General features: G+C 38.3%; 3 long non-coding RNA genes across 5 annotated transcripts in view; 2 read left to right on the top strand and 1 right to left on the bottom strand.

Moving 5' to 3' along the window:
* Positions 1-18,654, bottom strand: part of LOC144992425 (uncharacterized) — a 278,631-nt gene that overhangs the window by 110,828 nt on the left and 149,149 nt on the right. The gene's annotated exons all lie outside the window — the stretch shown is intronic.
* LOC144992424 (uncharacterized) lies at positions 7,961-12,766 on the top strand. The gene is made up of 4 exons (XR_013656357.1): positions 7,961-8,248; positions 10,490-10,561; positions 12,387-12,562; positions 12,640-12,766. It is a non-coding gene; the product is annotated as an uncharacterized LOC144992424 (long non-coding RNA).
* On the top strand, positions 13,851-18,022 carry LOC144992422 (uncharacterized). 3 transcript variants are annotated; one of them, XR_013656351.1, is made up of 4 exons: positions 13,851-14,772; positions 16,040-16,177; positions 16,597-16,726; positions 17,607-18,022. It is a non-coding gene; the product is annotated as an uncharacterized LOC144992422 (long non-coding RNA). The 3 variants fall into 3 exon arrangements; XR_013656353.1 differs by lacking the exon at positions 13,851-14,772 and adding an exon at positions 14,865-14,956; XR_013656352.1 differs by lacking the exon at positions 13,851-14,772 and having other exon boundaries at positions 15,443-16,177.

The raw sequence follows: 18,654 nt of genomic DNA, 5'->3' as shown, positions 1-18,654 counted from the left end.
TTGGTCTGAGCCAAACTATAGATGACAAGTGACTTGGCTGCAGGTGGTACAGTCATAATGGAGCCAACTAGTGCCAAGTCAAGATCAAAATCAGTCATTGTGGGCTGTTGTATTTCTGAGAGATGATGGGTGGCTGCCCACTAAAGTAATTAACTCCTTTGATAAGCCTGTTACTACAAGAAGAAAATCTAAATTAGTGGAAGTATAATCCTGTGCTGCATTGGAAAGTTTCAGTGAGCCCAAAGTGATTAATCCTTCTCAGTCTGCCATCAAGCAGAATATGCAAGTACCCACGAGAGCATCAAACTGTTGGCAAACGTGCACAGTATAGTCACTGATGGGTCCAACCTTCCTGAACATCAGCAGCTTGAGAAGTCAAGTAGTCAGGTTGACCCACTGCACTCCCAACTGTACAACTTGGGACTGTCAGACATATACATTGACACATGTGAGGTGTCACTGACTGATGAGGAGAGACTCATCAACCGTATTGTGGAGCACCAGTCCATCTTTTCAAGGGACTAGTTGGACTGTGCTTTCAGGCTGTTTCCATCCAATAAGAGTTGTTGATGTGAACCCCTTTCGACTGCCATGCAGGCGCATACCACCCACTCAATATAATAAAATTACGGCAAGTTTTGAATGAGATTGAGGAAAGGGACATCACAAGACAATCCAGCAGTGGGTTTGTATCCCTTGGTGCTGGTTTTGAAGAAATCAGGAGACCTAAGAATTTGCATTGATTTCCAATAGGCTTAATGCTCGGACTTTTAAAGATGCTCACCAACTTCCTCATCCATCAGATGCTCTGGTGGCATTGGGTGGCAATGCTTTCTTTTCCACAATGGACCCCGCATCAGGCTATTATAATATTGAAGTGCAAGAAGAGGATAGAAGGTACACAGCTTTCACATCACCATTTGCACTCTATGAATACATTATGATGCCACAGGGGCTATCCAATAGTCCAGTAACATTTATGAGAATGATGCTGTGTTCGCTGATCAAAGTTTCCTCAGCCTTCTTTATTTTTTCTTTATTCTTTAGTTTTTAGCCGTTTATCTAGTGTTTGCCCCCACAGAGGCTTTAGGCCTCAGAATGGTTAGAAATGGTGTTTCAGTGACTCAAAGCACATAAGCTTAATTTAGCACCAAAGAAATGCAATTTCTTTTTTGAACACACTTTATTTAAATATGCATATCAGTTATTGACTTTTACATCAGAACAAACAGAGAACGAGTGGCATCTCAGCAAAAGTGAAAGTGAAAGTGTTTGATCACGGTCGTCTGAAACAACATGGAGTAATAAACCGAAGAGCCAAATAATTTCAAGAAATATGACACCTGGAATCATCACTTTCTCTGTATGCCTGACGTAACCTGAATAACAGCAGAGTTCTGACCTGCAGACAACTTGACCTCAACTTTCACCGCATCTGATATCAGCTGAAGAAGGATATGGACCTGAATCTAATGTCTGCAGACATAACATGGAAGAGAACTATTAACTGTTTAAACCCAGAAGAACGGCTGTTATCAGTAAAAGAAGAAATACCAACCTTGGACAATCGACAGTTTATGGACCCTTTTTATTTTTCCCTTACAGCATTCCTTTATTATAAAAATAAAAATAAAAATACAAAAAAATATTTAGAAAAGTAAAACAAATGATAAATCACTTATTGAAAATTGTTAAATTAATTGACTTTTAATGATATTACTTCATTTGCTCCTAAAATTGATAAATTTATTCAAAAATATTTCCTAATGTAGCATAATTTTGCACATTTTTTTAACTTTTGATACTTGATGAAATTTTGCTATGAAAATTCCTGAAACAGTGTTGTGTTACTGATATAGTATTATGTTTTATTCATATGAATGGCTTTTATTAGTAACATAATCTGCATATATTTCAGATGACTGATCTGCATTTGTCATGTTGATTTCTAAAATAGTTATTTTTGACGTAATACTTAAGTAATTCATCTTTGGCATGTGCTTTATCGATACCTTATGATTCTTAATTCTGACTGATAAAAACTGGGAACCGGATATTGATAAATCATGTAATAAAATGGTTATAGTATAACGGGGTGGGATTATATAGGTTCGCTTCCTTCCACTCCCTTTCAAGCAATATTTATTAATATGCCTAATTATCCTAAGTTGGTTAGTTACTGTATGAATGTATAACTGATGATTATATTGCTTTTGTGTATTATTTCTACTTAATTGCTTGAAATAAACCATTTCAAATCAAATCAAAAATCAAATCAACAGGAGTCTTTCAGAAACATTAACATAACAAAAAAATAACGAAACTATAATTGACTGACAGAGGAGAAATGTTACAGTGAGTGCACCAATTATGAGTGGATAAGCTGCCCATTGAGGTAAACAAAACTTTCCCATTGCATAAACACACGTTGCAAAAATGTATACATCCGGCCAACCAACATGTTCAGTCACAGGGGGTCCATAACTCATAGACAATCTACAACCTCAGTTGAAGTTTAGCTGTTATTTTTTTTCATCAAATAATTTTCCTCGAGGTCTCCGTCTATTGTTCAAGGGTCGGGGGTAACGTTTTCAACCAAGATCTGTTAAGCCTCTTTTTTGCCACTAAAAGAATTTTTGTAAGTTTAGCTTTTATCTTCTCCATACCTTCTTCAGAAAAGACACCTATTATATAGTAAACTTTATTTAATGGCAAATTGACCTGTGCTATGACTTCAATATTGTTTCAAATTCCCTGCCAGTTTATCAGAATAGGGCAATCCCAAAAATTATGCATGTGATCTTCAATTTTATTGCAGTTTCTCCAACATAAATTAGATCAATCTTTATTTATTTTTGTCATATTTAGAAAGGTGTCTTGAAAAATCTGATCATAATCTTCCAATTAAACTCATTCCATGTTGGACTATTCGTAATTTTATGAACCCGCTCGCAGATTGCTTCCCACTTTTAATCCTCAATGACAATGTTTGCCTCCAAATCCCATTTTCCTTTCAGGTCCAATGAATTATTTGACAGGTGTGCCTGCAAACATTTGTACATATTTGATACTATCTGCTTCTTTGATTTATCAACAATTCTTCCGATCATGAAATGTTCTATTTGAGTTGGTGATTGTCTCTAAAAAACCTCCCATTCTAGGCTTTTTTATTTTGCCTCACAAATGTAGAGATCATCGTAATGTTTTTAAAATAGAGGACGGGATCCATATGGAAAGAGCTTGAAAAAGATATAACAGGCAAGGGAGAAAGTTTATTTTGACAGTTTCTATTCGACCTACTAAGAACAGAGGTAAGATTTCCCAACACAGGAAAACAATCTCAGACCTGATTGCATGAACGCTCTCAGCTGGGTCAGATATGGCGATTGAGCTCTGATGTTTTTCTCCTTCAGCTTTCTAATAACATCTCGTACCTTTTTTTCTTTTCTTCTGGAACTCAGATGAGTAATCCTGATCGAAATACACGTTGTGCCCTTGGAACTCGACTTGGCGTTGTTTCCATGCCATGCTGCAACACAGCTCGTTTCACCTGAAAGTCCAGAAAGTGAACTATGATGGACTTTGGTGACTTCTCGCTGCTCTGCTCATCCATGCGAAAAAGTCCCACAAAGAGACCAGTCTATGGGTTTTCGGTGTTTCCCTTTTGTGAAGGCTGGGACGTTGACAGCAGATGAGATTACTGCAGTGTTTCAGGCACATGAACAAAATGAAAACAGAATGTCCTCTCAGGCTCTCCTGCTTCCACATTTTTACTTGGCTTTTTCATCTCCAGATTACAGCGGGTTAAGTGTGCTTCCTTATGAAGAACTGATGGAAAAGCAGCGTGCTGACAATACACTCAGCAGAATCATCTTGTATGTAGAAAGAGGACAAAGACCATCGAGACGGGAGCTAGAAAAATAACCAAATGAAGTCAATAAGTTGTTGAAAGACTGGGATAAGGTGGCCATGAAGAATGCTGTGTTGTATCGGGTGACAAGGAATGTTGTCACTAAAAGGAGGTCTTACCTTTTTGTTGTTCCATCTTCTTTGTGCACCAAAGTCCTCAAGGGCTTTTATGATGAGGCCAGTCACCAGGGGCAGCTGTGAACATTGCATATGGCTGGGAAATGATTTTATTAGTTGGCCCTCAATAAGCATGTTGTGGAGTATGTGAGATGGTGCAGGAGGTGTGTAGTGAGCAATTCCCCAGAACATGAAGCCAGGGCACCCTTGGATAACATCAGAAAATCTTAGCCTCTTGATTTTATGTCTGTGGACTTTTGGAGTGCAGGGGACTCTGTAAATAAGTCTTTGGATCTTCTTGTGTTCACTGATCACTTCACCAAATTGGCTCAAGCCTTTATGTTCCCAAACCAATCAGCAAAAGCAGTTGCACATCAATTGTGGCATAATTACTTCTGCATCGATAGCTTCCCTAAAAGATACATTCAGACCAAGGGGCCAATTTTGAGAGGTCTTTGATTGCTAAGCTGTTGGTGGCTGGTGTTCAGAAATCCTACATGACACCATACCACCCAATGGGAAATGGCTCTTGTGAGAGGATGAACAGGACACTGGGGAACTTGATTCGTGCCCTTGCACCTAAAGCTAAGCACAATTGGCCTGCAGCCTTGAAGTCTCTCACCTTTGTGTACAACTGCACAATTCAATTAACGACGGGTTATGAACCCTTTTTAATCATGTTTGGGAGAGTGCCATGGTAGCCCATTGACCTCATCTTTGGTTTTGTGCTTGACGTCCCTGAAGTGACGGACTACAATCAGTATGTCCAGTCATTAAGAAAGGACCTACAGGAAGCTGTTGACATTGCACAAAATGTCTCTGCCAAACAACTGCGGGATCATGCTGACCTGTGATTGAGAATTATTAGGACAGCCACACATTCAAGAGCCGTAATACCTCCACGGTATGCACCGGACAGTGTTGTCAGATTGGGCATGCATAATTTGGGCGGTTTTAGGGTCGGTTCGGCATGTTTTTCCCCTCATGAATATATAATAACGGACTACGTTATAGGCTGTGTGCCTGCTGGAGTCTTATGTACTGAAGCTCCGTGAACGCACCAGGCAGAGACGATAATGGGCTCTGTCATCAGAACCTGTTGGGGGTGTGCAACCCCCCTCCTCTTAGAAATTGTGTTCTTTAAAGGATGATACCGCTGTCGCGTGTGGGCGGAGCTAAAGTTATGGCCTGATCGCTGCATGGAGCGATGTCTGTTTACATCAATGCATGGTAGACACAGAGAATGTGGAGAGATCAAGTTTATTATTTTGAAGAGTTCTATTTGGTAATCATGTTTCCATGTTTGAGTTCATAAAATCATCACAGAGAAAGTCTCTGCTTCAACTTCCGCAGTGAGAGCTGCGTCTTAATCTGATGCCCGTGTTTCCATCTCTGACAAAGTCTGAAGCCAAAGCCCCTCCCCCCCCATCACACATCCGTCTTTAAAAAAGTTCAGATGTTGTTTGTTTTCGTGGGTAAAACACAGACACACTGTCAAGTCCGACTCTAAGCTGACGTCATGGATTGGGCGGCACCAACAAGGAGTGGACGTCGATTTCTTAGGGATCGAGTCGTCTTACATCTGGATAGTAATATGAACTGTGAAAAAAACTCATATTTCATTAAAAAAAGTTCTTCAGTGGGGCAAAAGGCCATATTTTATCAAACATATGGAAATCGTTTATTCTGAAAGGCTTAAGAGTAGCATGATATAGGACCTTCACACAAACATGCTTTTTTTCTTTTCTTTTCTTTACAAGATCTGGCAACCCTCGGGAAGGAAGGCAGGAGCCCTGAATTGGATTGACGACTAATACATTCTGACTCATTGCATCTTCTTGTGTATTATGACAGCTGTCAAAAAATGTGATATTTTAGAGCAGTGAGACCACAAAAAGATACCAGTTAAAAATTGCCACACAATAACCCTTCTGTCTCATGAAGGTTTAACAGTTTCAGTATTTTTAATTCATGTTAACAAATTCTACTAAGCTGATTTACATTTTCAATTTGTTTTCCTTACCATATAACCCTTTCTTTAAAAGGCTTGTGTTCTATTTTTGCAGATATAACAAAAAGTAATGAAAAAGTTACTTGAAATGTTTTACAGTTTGCAAGTAAGTTGCACAATGCTGGTCTCTGAAAAACCACACATACCACCACAGTTGCAGGGGGTCAAAACATCATTGTCCTCCAAGCTGAGCCTCCGAGGGACCACATCATCTGGTCCCTCTTCTGCTGTTTGTACTCCAACCCACTGTGCCTGGGACTGGCAGCTCTCATCTTCTCCATCAAGGTGAGTTCATGTTAATGTTTCAGATATTTTCTTCAAAGACTCATTTTTCATGTTCTTTGTATGTTTGTTACATCATATAATGACAGGATTTTATTTTGGGTCACACAATTTAAATGAATTTCCTTGTAGATTTTCTTTGACTCTGTAAATGTGATTGTGGGGAATATTCATGTCTGGAGGTTTTTTTCTGGATGCTGCTGACACGTTTCTATTATTTTCTTGTTTTTTTAGTCCAGAGACCGGAAGGTAGTCGGAGACTTGGAAGGCGCCCGTCACTACGGCGCCACTGCTCGCTGTCTCAACATTGCAGCCACCTACGTTATGTGCATCACAGTTGTCATTCTCATTATTAGCGCTACTGTCATTGGAGCCTTATTTACTCTTCACTTATGATAGACACAACACATGTACATTGTATTGTTTTGATTTGTTTTAAACTATAACTTCAATTTTGATTCTAAATTAGGGATGCTTTTTTGAAATTTTACTGTTTCATTCCTATTTTTGAAAAAATAAAATACTGTTTTAATAATTATGTAAACCTGTGTGGTATACTTTTTTTATTTTAAAAGACTTAAAGCAATGGCAATCTCAGAATCCTAATTAAGCAGAAAACAAAATCTGTTTATTTGACTGAACGATTACGGTTTCTACGGCATAAAGGCTAAAGGACAAGATTTTGTCAAATCTTGTGCTCTTGTAATCTAAAACCCAACCCAGTCTCATCCTAAAATGTGTAGTAGCTACATTTGTCCACATGGAAATGCGTGAGAGTTTTACAAAAACGCCCCTTAAACTGTGAGGCGGATACGTTTCATTTTTCTATTCATTTTCTACGAGCCTTCTCAGGATCACGTGACTTTGGAGGTTTGGCCTGCCTTGAGCAAAAAACATGGCGGATGCACGTTCATTTTTCGGTGGAATATCCCATAAAACAAGATATTTTGAGGACTAATTTTTATTTTGACAACATTTCTAGTGAGAAATATACCATTTTCTTTTAAAATATGCTTTCATTTAGGACATACAGTTTGTAGTTTGCTTGTTTCGTTCAACTTTTTCTCCCAAAGGCTCTGTGTTACGTTGGAGAAACACGTTAACTTTCATTCATATCTGCAGACGTGCGCGTGGGTCACGTGACTAATATGTTTCTCTTTTTTTCCGCAGAAAATTGTAAAATAAGAGTGATTGTGGACTAATTTATTTTTGAAAACATTTCTAGCAGTATATATCCCCTTTATTTTCGTAATATTGCAGACATGAAGTTGTTTGTTTGTTACGTTCAACTTTTCCTCAAAGGATCTGAAAGCGTCTGATCTTTTCCATTCATATATGCGGGCTGACGTGGGTCACGTGACGTGCCTTTCTCTTTTTTTTCCTGTGGAAAATCTCGTAAAAAGGTACGTTGCGATTTATTAATTTCTTTTATTTACATATCTAGGGACCCGTGTATAGGTTTTCTCGTTCCGTGTTGCTGTTGCGGCGATCAGGCTTTGATTGACATGTGACAACAAACCGGAAAAATGTTGAGTTCAGGGACGGACCAAAGAGTTCTTTAAATTGATTTTTCTGCATTTTAATTTATTTACACTACGAGACTAATGGTGTGTGATTAAAAAAAAAACTGTCAATTTTTTTGACGTATCTCATATATTATAGTATTACAATGAAGTGCTCTAATTTATCTGTTAAAAAAGGTTTCATCACTGTTTCCTGTAGTAATTCTCAATAAAGTTTTAAATAGGATATATTATCTAAAGTAAACAGGCTTTTAAGCCTTCAATTTGCCCCAATTGACATGAAGTGCGCATTTCGAAAAGCCAGTGAACCCAGCGTCATACGGGCACCCCCACCCCACTCCCCCGGAAACCCCCGGATGAACCCGCAGGAAGGCGCGCGGCTGAAGAACTCTTGGACAGCTGGAAGGTGGGTGATGATTTTATGGAGTCCTATACTGTTCATAATTAAATAAATAAATATTTAATTAAATAAATAAATATGAACTCATGCAAATACACAATCAACCAATAAATCTCTCATAAATATATAAAAAGATCGTGAAATTGTGAAAAACCTGCACACTGATTTTAAATTAGCCATTATATTATTCAATATATTTCATTTTGCTTTAAAAACCTGTTCATTATTTTAAAACAGCATTTTAAAATATTCATTTTAATCATGTTGAATATTATTATAATTCTACGTTTTTTTTCAGAACCTTGGATTTCAAAATCAATATTTTCCAAAGTAGCTTTGTTTTTATTTCATGTTGCTGTTTTTCACAATGGCTGATTTATTTCATGAAAAGCTTTTTCAGGAGAATGTCTCTGTCTGTCAATCAAACTAGACAAGGCGGAGACACTTTTGTGATTGGCTACTCCTTTACTCAGACTTGAGCAGCAGCACCCTGACTACATCGATCGAAGATCCTTCACCAAACGTGATGGCGCAATGCACACTCCTCAACTCTAGGGGGAGTATGCACCTCAACACATCCACAGTGTTACCAGAAATTGGGCAGTTTTTGTTCTAAATTTGCGGATAAAAGTGGCTTTGGGCGCGTGTGCATAATTCAGGTGATTTTGTGGTCGGTTCGGCGGTTTTCATCTTCTCATGAACATCTAGTAGTGGCCTAAGTTAGGCTGGGTGGTTGTTGGAGTTCCACAAAACTTCTATGAACTGGAGTTCAATAAACACACCATGCCGCGTGTGGGATGGGCTACCAGCTAATTTTTTTAGCCTGATAGCCACATGGAGTGGTTGCCTGTGCTCATCTCAGTAAAAATGCGTGGATGCACAATGTACATGGAGTGTTAAGAGATCAGGTTTATTAATTTTGAATAGTTCCACATGATAATGTTTCCATGTTTGAGTTCATGAGATCATCCCAGAGAGTCTCTGCTTCAGCTCCTGCAGTCAAACTACGTCTTACGTGTAAATCAGAGCGCGCAGCAAGTGTGTGTGTGAGCGCAAGTTAAGGGTCTGTTGCCCTGTTCCCAGGAAAAGTAATAGTAAAAAAAGGTTTCCTCCAAAGTACAGAGCCTGATTCTTGGAGTAAGCCCTGGCTGAAGAATTGCTCAATCAATCCCGGATCTCCGCTGCGTTTTCCGACCACGGTCAGAAACGTCATCGCAGGAAAGGTTCAACATTTTCCCCGAGAGGGAAAAATAAAACCAGAGGACCTGATTTATAATTATTGTCTCATTGAAAATAGAAAAGTATCATAAGGTTCAGGAGGCCTCAGCAGGCTTGTTCCGCTTTCCCCAGCCGGTCTGGCCGCCAGCTCGCCTCCCGTGAGCCGACATCAGGCACGATGTGAGCTCTGAGTGAATGGCGTGAGAACGAGGAGTGTTTTAACGGGGGGCTTCAAGATATGGACGACCGGAGCTCCTCTGTGGTTTGGTCCACACAAACCCTCAAACTACAAAAACAGAGTCGTAGATGTTTGCATCTTCTGCAGCAGACAGATAGTTTGTCTCTATTTGATCCTCTAATGTCAGCAAAGCCGTGCAGATATCACTGAAATATGTCACCTCTCTGACTGGCCCACCGCTGAGCGGGTATCCAGGAATATGAGTCGATTTCCATGGATGAGCCAATGAGTGTTTAGATCCCGCCCACTTTCACTGATTGACAGATAGACTCATTCTGCTGAGAAAGCTCTTCATGAAATAAATACGCCATTGTGAAAAACAGCAACATGAAATAAAAACAAAGATACTTTGGAAAATATTGATTTTGAAATCCAAGGTTCTGAAAAAAGAAGTAGAATTATAATAATATTCCACATGATTAAAAATTAATATTTTAAAATGCTGTTTTAAAATAATAAACAGGTTTTTAAGGGAAAATGAAATGTATTGAATAATATAATAGCCAATTTAAAATCAGTGTGCAGGTTTTCACAATTTCATGATCTTTTTATATATTTATGAGAGATTTATTGGTTGATTGTGTATTTGCATGAGGTCATATTTATTTATTGAATTAAACATTTATTTATTTAATTATGAACAGTATAGGACTCCATATGATTTGAACTTTTCTCTGTAGAAATGTAATGTTTAGATTTGGGAAACCAGAGATGGGTTTTTAGTAAAAACGTGTTGGCCGTTTAGGATTAACGATGAATGACGAGGCGTTTTTCCATCTTAAATTTAAAAGGCCGCAGCATCACGGTGAAGGCCTCTTCTGTATAGAGGACGGGGGCGGAAACGTCACGTGGTCTCCGCAAAGGTAAGTTTGCTTTTGGGTTATTTAGCCAGAAACGGGGGTCTGCAGCCCTTTAAACAGCTAAGAGCCTTTGTAATGTCTCACTGTGCAGAACTCAGTAGGACACACAAGGTTTCTCTTCAGCCTTTAGAAAATCAAACACTCATTTGCATTTATGTTATCTTGGAAACTTGATAACTACTGGGGTTTACAAAGGCTTTTTCTTTTTTACACATTGTAGATTTTATGTTGTTAGTAAATCTCAGCCAGTATTTCTTTAAGGGCCTATATCATGCAATATCAACGTTTTAAAATTTTAAGTGTATTATAATGTTAATTCCTCACAAAAACTAATCCACAGCAGTATTTTGATCCATTCACGCATCTCTCTGCATTCCTCTGAAACCCTCTGAGCACCAGCCCCTCCCAATTCACAATAAGAGGGTCCTCACATTGTGACGTCATCATAAGTGAGGAGCAGCCTCTTCCAGGAAGAGCCTGTGCAGCTAAACCGCCTCCAGGCTAACAGACACGCCCACTTTCTCAATGGAGCTAGCGGTGATCAGCAAAATGCTTTCATTGCACAATATGCACATCCATCTTTGCAAAAGTTTGGATGGAAGAAACGCAGAAACGCTGCCGACGCCGACTCTAGGTTAATGTCATGAAATAGGCGACACCCACAAGAAGAGAAAGGCGGAGCCTCAGAGATCGAGGAAATAGTTTATTCTAAATGGCTAGCATGGGATAGGCCCTCTAAATTGTGCGTATTGACCTCAAATTGATTTTTTGTGGTACGTTGTCAGGTTTAAAAAAATTCGTCATAAATGCTGGAATTTCTTAAAATATTGTGCATCACCGCTTGATAGATTATTGAAGCATTATGGGTACTGTAGTCAGGAGCCTGGCACAGTAATACTTTGCTTCAACTGTTGAGTAGATCACCAAGTTGAGTAAAGTTTGACTTATCTGACTGTTTTGTTTTGCGTGATCCGCTGTGTTGTCTGAAAAATAAGATATTTGTTTGAATTAAAAACATTTTTATTTTTTGTCAGAGAACCACAGAGGAGGGGTCAAGGAGCCACTTGTGGCTGTAGAGCCTCAGGCTGCAGACCCCTGGTCTAAACAGTTATGGCTGATTTGGCTGACCACATTTATTTATCCTAGCGTTGTCAACAAAGTTAAAGAGCCGTTCCAATGGAAGTCATGTTTTTAAGATCAAACATTTTTCTCATTATTGAGAACATTAACAAAAATATAAACATATACAGAATAATATAAGATTAAAACTGTTTCTGAGTATTTATTCAAATCCCAATGGATCAGGAGAAGATGAAACTGATTGTCTCAAAAAGCTCTTAGTTGTGACGCTCTAACTGCCATGAATGGGCCAAAGTCTCTACTCCGCTCCAATTCTGATGCATCCACTTGCAGACAAATACCAGTAGATCCATTAATGTCCTGAGTTCCCTTGTCTGAGCTGGTATCTGGCTCAAAAGTGTACACATGGATAGCTCCAATGTTGCTCATTGATTTTTTTTTTTTTGCTATGCTAATGTCGGCTAGGGCTTGTGAGGTGCTATAAGCTAGCGGGAGAGAGAATCAACAAATGGTTTATGGGAAATTAGCAGAGGCAAACATCTGCACCACAGCTCTGAGGTGAAATTCTTATGAGCTGCTGTGCTGCAGAAAAATGTCTTTAAAAACAAAATGATCGTAATTAAAAAAAACACTGGGAACGATTTTATAATAGCTAAAAATTCTGTTAGAATGTCTGATTCCTGATTCTTGTATGTGTGTATGTATATACATAAAAGAACCTCGTGTTTTTTTCCCTTTCCTCTCTCAGACTGGTCAGTTATGTGGAGACAACATGCACAAATAGTTCCTGGACTGATTTTCTGCTAACTTTGAGATGGAGAGGCTGTCAGGTTCATCTGTCTCAGTGTCCTGCATGCTCTCCCTCCATGTTGGCTGTAGCAGTGGATGCAACTTGCAAAATGTACTGTTTTGAGAGCCAACTGGGTTGTGTAAAATTCTTTTCCACCTACATTTTTGATGGTATAAATGTTTTTCTTATGTAAACTTTTCTGTTCTTTTAGGCTCAGTGGTTATTTTGAAGATGCGTTTCTGACCAAAAACACTGTGGAGACCTCCTTTGTGAACTGCATTCATGGGGAAATAGAAAATGTAAAGTTATTTTCATGTCTTCTTCCTTAAGAAAATGAACACGCCTGCATATATGTTTTATTACCACTCAATTGTCTGCTGAGGAGGAGACTTTCTGCAGTTCAAGCCCCAGCTCCACCCCTAAAAAAAGGCTTATATGAAGTAAAACCTCATTTCAACTTTGTACCAATAAATGACTTTTAATTGAAATGAGAGATTTTTTTCTGAACTGCACCAATGAAGGTTTTTTCAACCTAAATTTCAACAATTACATTATTTTTTACCTCCGTTCAAGTTTCTACAACACTAGCTAAACATTTCAGTGCTCACACCTGTGCTGAAGACACTTCTCATTTTATCTCAAACGTTTGGCCTTTGATTTGTATGTCCAACACCTTAGAATGAAACACTGACCTATTAAACTCATATAATGTGCTATGCATCTCCAAATCCTTTGTCAGGGTTCAGACTACATTTTAATTGTAGCAAGACTGAAGTAAAATGTAGCAAAATGACAATGAGTTATCTTAAATTAGGGGTAAATGACATGAGAAATTAAGAATATTAGAAGTGTGGAGTGATATGTGTATCAGTATGTTAGCTGCAGGAAGGGTGCTGTCCTTGACACGTCCCTTTACTCAGACAGGATGACAGGTAGGGAAGGGGGTAGCCGATGATCTGCTCCAGTATCTTTAGCACTGAAGCTTCTGCTGCTCTTCTTCAGTTTGATCTGAGAGCCAGACCATGATGCAGTTGGACTGGCTGAGCGATAGGTTGCCAGCAGCTTCAGACGTGCTGATGTGCCTTGTTGATAACGTCCTGGATGTTAGGAAACCAAGTTAGATCAGCTGAGATGGGCATGCCCAGGAAAGGGAAGCTGTGAACCCTCCTCTGTGCCTACTAAAGTCCAAGATGACTTTCATGGTCTTTTATTTGCCAATCAGCCTTACACTATATAGTTTCCGCACTACAAAGTTCACCTCAGTGACCTTTAATAAGTCTTTGTTATTGGCAAGTTAATTACTTATATCCAAGACATGGAGATGTGCGTGGTGGGTCCAGTATGAGCAGGATTTGGGGAACTCGCATGAAGTTTCAAGGTTTTTGCCTTTATTTGGAGGAAAAAAAGTTTTTGTCCTTTGTTGTGCAGAATTGCAAACCTAGAAAGAAATCAAGTTGAAAGAATTTATATAAATGTATTTGCCCTTCTTTTGACCCTTCTACATCATGAATATTTGGTGGCTGTTGCTTGGCGACTGTGAGATCTCTCCATAGGATTGACATGGGCTGGGCCTCTCCATGACCTTGATATGATTGTTCTTCAGCCATTCCTTGGTTGCCTTGGCTGTAAGTTCTAGGTCACTAACCTGTTGGAAGACCCATCCATGACTGATTTGAAGGGTCCTGACTTAAGGAGGGTAGGAAGTTCTCACTCAAGATTTTCCATTAATGGCTCCATCAACGTGGTGACGTAGCTCTGTGCAGAAAAATAGCCACAAAGCATAATGCTTCCACCTCCATGTTTGACAGTGGGGAAGCTGTTCTTGGGGTCATAGGTAGCAATTCTCTTCCTCCAAACCCAATGGTTGAGTTGATGCCAAAGAGCTCAGTTTTGAGCCAAACATTCCATTATGCAGAATAAACTGATAAAGCAAACCCTATTTTTCAGTGTGTGATTTTCATTTTTTCATAAATCTTAGGACAATTTAGATGATAAAAGTAACAAATATATGAAAACAGTATAATACAGTAAATATGTAAATATTTGATGTGATGAACAATGCTTATCTGATTTAGACCCAACATGAAATATTTTTTGACACACACACATCAAGTTGTGTTATTTAATGCTCGTAATTTAGACACAAATGATAGAAATGTTAGGTTTATATGCCAAAGAGGCCATGTGAAAATTTTAGTGCAAATACGCATGCGTGCGCGCCGTGCACATAAAGCCACCCCACCCCCACGTATCCGCGCGCCGGTCGGTGGGTGTTGGGCGTCAATAAAGGTAATCTGGTCGTCGCGCTTTCTGCATCTCTGCACGAGCTAAAGAAGTCTCAAAGGTAAGAAATGTAAACACACGAGGCATTAATGACTAAAAATTGTAGTAATGGCATTACTTTATGATCATCTGAAAGTATTTTCATCTGACAGATGAATGCAGCTGTTGTTGTTAAACACTGTGACAGAAGAGCGGTGCTGAAAAATACGGCCTCCATCGAGAGACTGAACGTAACACGACTGCAGGTTACTATGATCATCATAGAAAAATGTATTAATTATTTGTTTCGACTGTATAGTTATTGTGGTGGAGCAGAGGAAGGGAGGTTTGTGAGAATCGGGGTTACATTAGCTAATGATTATGGCAGCGCTCGCGCCACCGCCGGTTTCCCGGCAAAAAAAGGAACAGTAATTTACTGATATATTAAAGTGTTATGATTGACCTATTTAGGGTTTTTCTCCAAATTTACACAAAAAACGTTGTAACAACGATCATCTGGACTTGGTTTTGTAAATATTTTTAAACAGTCTCTGTCTCAGAGACCTGGACTGACTGACTCCTCCCCCTGACGTTCCAAACAGGAAGTACAAGGAGCCAAAATCCTATAGACTTCTAAAGAGAAACAAACAGCTGTTAGTCAGTCATTCTATGGGTCAGATTAACTATTCTTGTTGTGATACCCTTTTAAACATGTTTTTGCTAATTCCAGTTATTTGTTTTACCATACTGTTTCTTTATCACAAGTTATTCAAATTATAGACTGACCAACAGATGCCTCAGTAATAGCATGTGCCACCTTGAATGTTTGTTTGACAAATTCCACCAAGCTCACTTTCAGTGGAAGCAGTGTGGACTTTCAACAAGCTTACTCCTGATTGGCGACAGTAGTTGCCATAGAAATGTTGACTCAGATCAATCACTGTCAACTGGCTCCAACGTGGTGACGTCTTTATCACAGAGAAACGACGACAGAATTGACTTTGTTATGATGGATCTGGAAGTAAATGGGTGACGTCACACTCGCTCAGACTTTTTCTCTGATCCAGTCAAACTGCTTTTTTACCAGTTTTATTCCAGAAATCATTTTGGATAAGAGGAAAGACATCTTCAGCTCAAAACCAAGTCTTCATGACCTTTTTTTTATAACTTTTCTTTTTAAAATTCAGAACTAATAACCTGCACATTCTTACAAAACTGTTAGACTTCAATTGCTACCTTAATTTAATTGTAAAACTAACAACCATTGTCATTAATATGGCAATATTTTCCCCAAATCTTATCAGAATGGGGAACTGGAGACATAAAAATTCTGCTTTTCCTATTTTCAGCTGAATCTGCCACGAGGCTCGACAACGTCTTCCATCAACTGTGATCGCTGTGGCCGCCAAAACATCCAAATGTCAGGCGGGCTACAAAGATTTCAGGCCAAAAGAGAAAGCCTCACATGTGATGAAGTGTCTGTATTGGTATGTATTTACCATCTGTGACTCAGAGTCATTAACCAATTGTTGATCTGTTCACAGTGTTATATGATAATTTAAATTTTGACGATGACGATACAAAATTTGCTGTCAAACCTGCCAAAAAGTCCCGCCTCTTACCACACACATGTTGTGCCTCCTAAGTTGCCCTAAGTTACCTGATCAAGCACAAACGTGCTTTGCCTGGATGAAGGCCTTGTATCAGGTATACAGGTAATAATAATTTTACATTCACCTCAGTCTGTTCTTTCAACTCATTATTCATGGAAGCTTGATGACACGACATCTTCAATCTGCATGAACTGTAGTTTGATTAGAAACTTTCATTTGTGAACCGTCAGCAGATCTGGTCATGTCTCACCAAAACAACCACACTAATCATTTCATCATTTTCATCCATTAAGGTTGGAAAAACCAGCAGCCCTCCAGTGCTTCAGCCGTCCAACCATCAACCGTTTCAGACATCCATCCTCCCACCACTTCAGCCCCACAGCCGTCCACCAGTGTGCCAACTCCGGACATTTTACTATCCTGGTACAATCTTATTTTTCTGCACAGTTAGCAAAAATGATATGTTTTTTTAGATATTCCTGTGTTTTTTTTTATCCTCAACAAATGTTTCTCCAAAGAAATATGAAAATACAGAATCATTCATCTGGTGGTTATTTTTACACTTTTCCTCAAATCTTTAATAAGAAAAAAATAATTCAGTTCAAGTTTACTTTAGCTTCTCTTTTTAATGGGCATTACAGTTGATATAAAACATATAACATGCAATTAAAATGCTTTGTAGTTAAAAACATTTTACACACTATTAAAAGATTCTATAAAATATTATTTAAATAAAAAAGGATTCCTTTCCAAGAAAATGTTGACTACCGTATATCTTCCCATAGTAGCCCTGGCGTTTATTCCATCACAGACAGAACGGTGATGGTTAATGGGTTTATTTTGCAGCAAAACTTCATCATAAATGCAGACAAACACCAGCAGATGAACATTTCAGGATTTATTCAAATGATGAGAACATTGGATTGTGTTCTGATCAGCACTGGCTGTTGACGTTTCTTTTCTCCTTGAAGCATCAGCCTCCGTATCAAAAATCATGTTGGTTGTCATGAGGATCTCTTTCCTGGAGACACGCCCACCTTTCCGTCTTTGTGCAATAATTCATGTTCAAACCAGTTCTTTTAATTTGTCGCTTTTCTTTGCATTACCACCAGTAAAAAGTAATACGACAAAATACTTGCAGAATTTGTAAAGATTTGGATTTTGTATTATTAATTTGACTTTTTTAGTCTTTTATTATAAAATAACTATGCATTATTACTTTATTTTAACTAACACATTTATCTTAGTTTACAGTAGTCCTCTTAAACATCTCTTAAACAAGTTTACACTTTTCATCTTTCAGAATGCAGCCGTGTGATTGGAGGAAAAGATTAATATGCAATGAGGACATTTAAAGAAAAAAGGAGCAGTTTTTATTTTACATTATTACTATTTAAAAGTGGAAGTCTAATGTATATAAATGCTTTTTTATTTATTTGTTTGGCATATTTACTGTGTTAGAGTTCTGATGATTGTTTTGAGTGGTAAACGTTTTTATTTTATTTATGAAACCCAGATGGAGTTAATGGAGTGCTAGTCATGTTTTATGTTGTATATATTATTAATGAATTAATTTATTTATTTTGAAGTGCCTATTTGCAAGTAAAGAAGGCGGGGTTATGGTTAAAATACGTGCGGACAATCCAGCAACGTGCCTCTTCAACATGAATTTCCATCAGTTTTTTTGCTTGGTCGCAAATAAATAAGTCCAAATAATAATCAGCCTAATTTGTTTTTTTGTTTATTTAAAATTATATAAATATTTTCTAATTTTCTTTGTCAATAAAAGGACAAAAGGGGTAGATGATGGATGCATGTCCAAGTTTTATTATTCATGTTCTACAAGTTGTTAGAAATTGATTATTTGATGCTTTTTGTGCTTTTGTGCTTGATAAACATGCTCCTATCCGGCACTATAAAGTGAAAGGTCGTAATAACCCGTGGTTTAGCTCAGATTTGGCTAAGCAGCTACATGAAAGGAATGTAGCATGGGCAAAAGCTAGACATTCTGATTATGCATCTGACTGGCTGGCATTCAGAAAACTACGCAATGCTTGCACTACTGCAATTCGAAATGTGAACTATTTTTTGAAAAATACTACAGAAAATTTAAATAATCCCTCAAAGTTTTGGAAGATAGTTAAGTCCTTAAATGAAAATAATTCAGGTGTTGAGCTCCCTTCAAGTATAATGAAAAACACTTGTAATATAACAGACAAGACAGAGATGCTTTCATGTTTTAATAAGCATTTTGTTTCCTCTGGATCATTATTTAGTTCTATAAAACATTCAGCTGAGTACTCCCTCCCTGTGAATCACAGAGACTTGTCACATAATTTCTCATTTTCCCC

Source organism: Oryzias latipes, chromosome 6 (assembly GCF_053564925.1).
Source record: "Oryzias latipes strain Hd-rR chromosome 6, Olatipes_Hd-rR_3.1".
In the NCBI taxonomy this organism is placed as follows: Eukaryota; Metazoa; Chordata; class Actinopteri; order Beloniformes; family Adrianichthyidae; genus Oryzias; species Oryzias latipes.
Note: the sequence above shows the minus strand (reverse complement) of the source record. Positions and strands in the feature narration are given on the sequence as shown.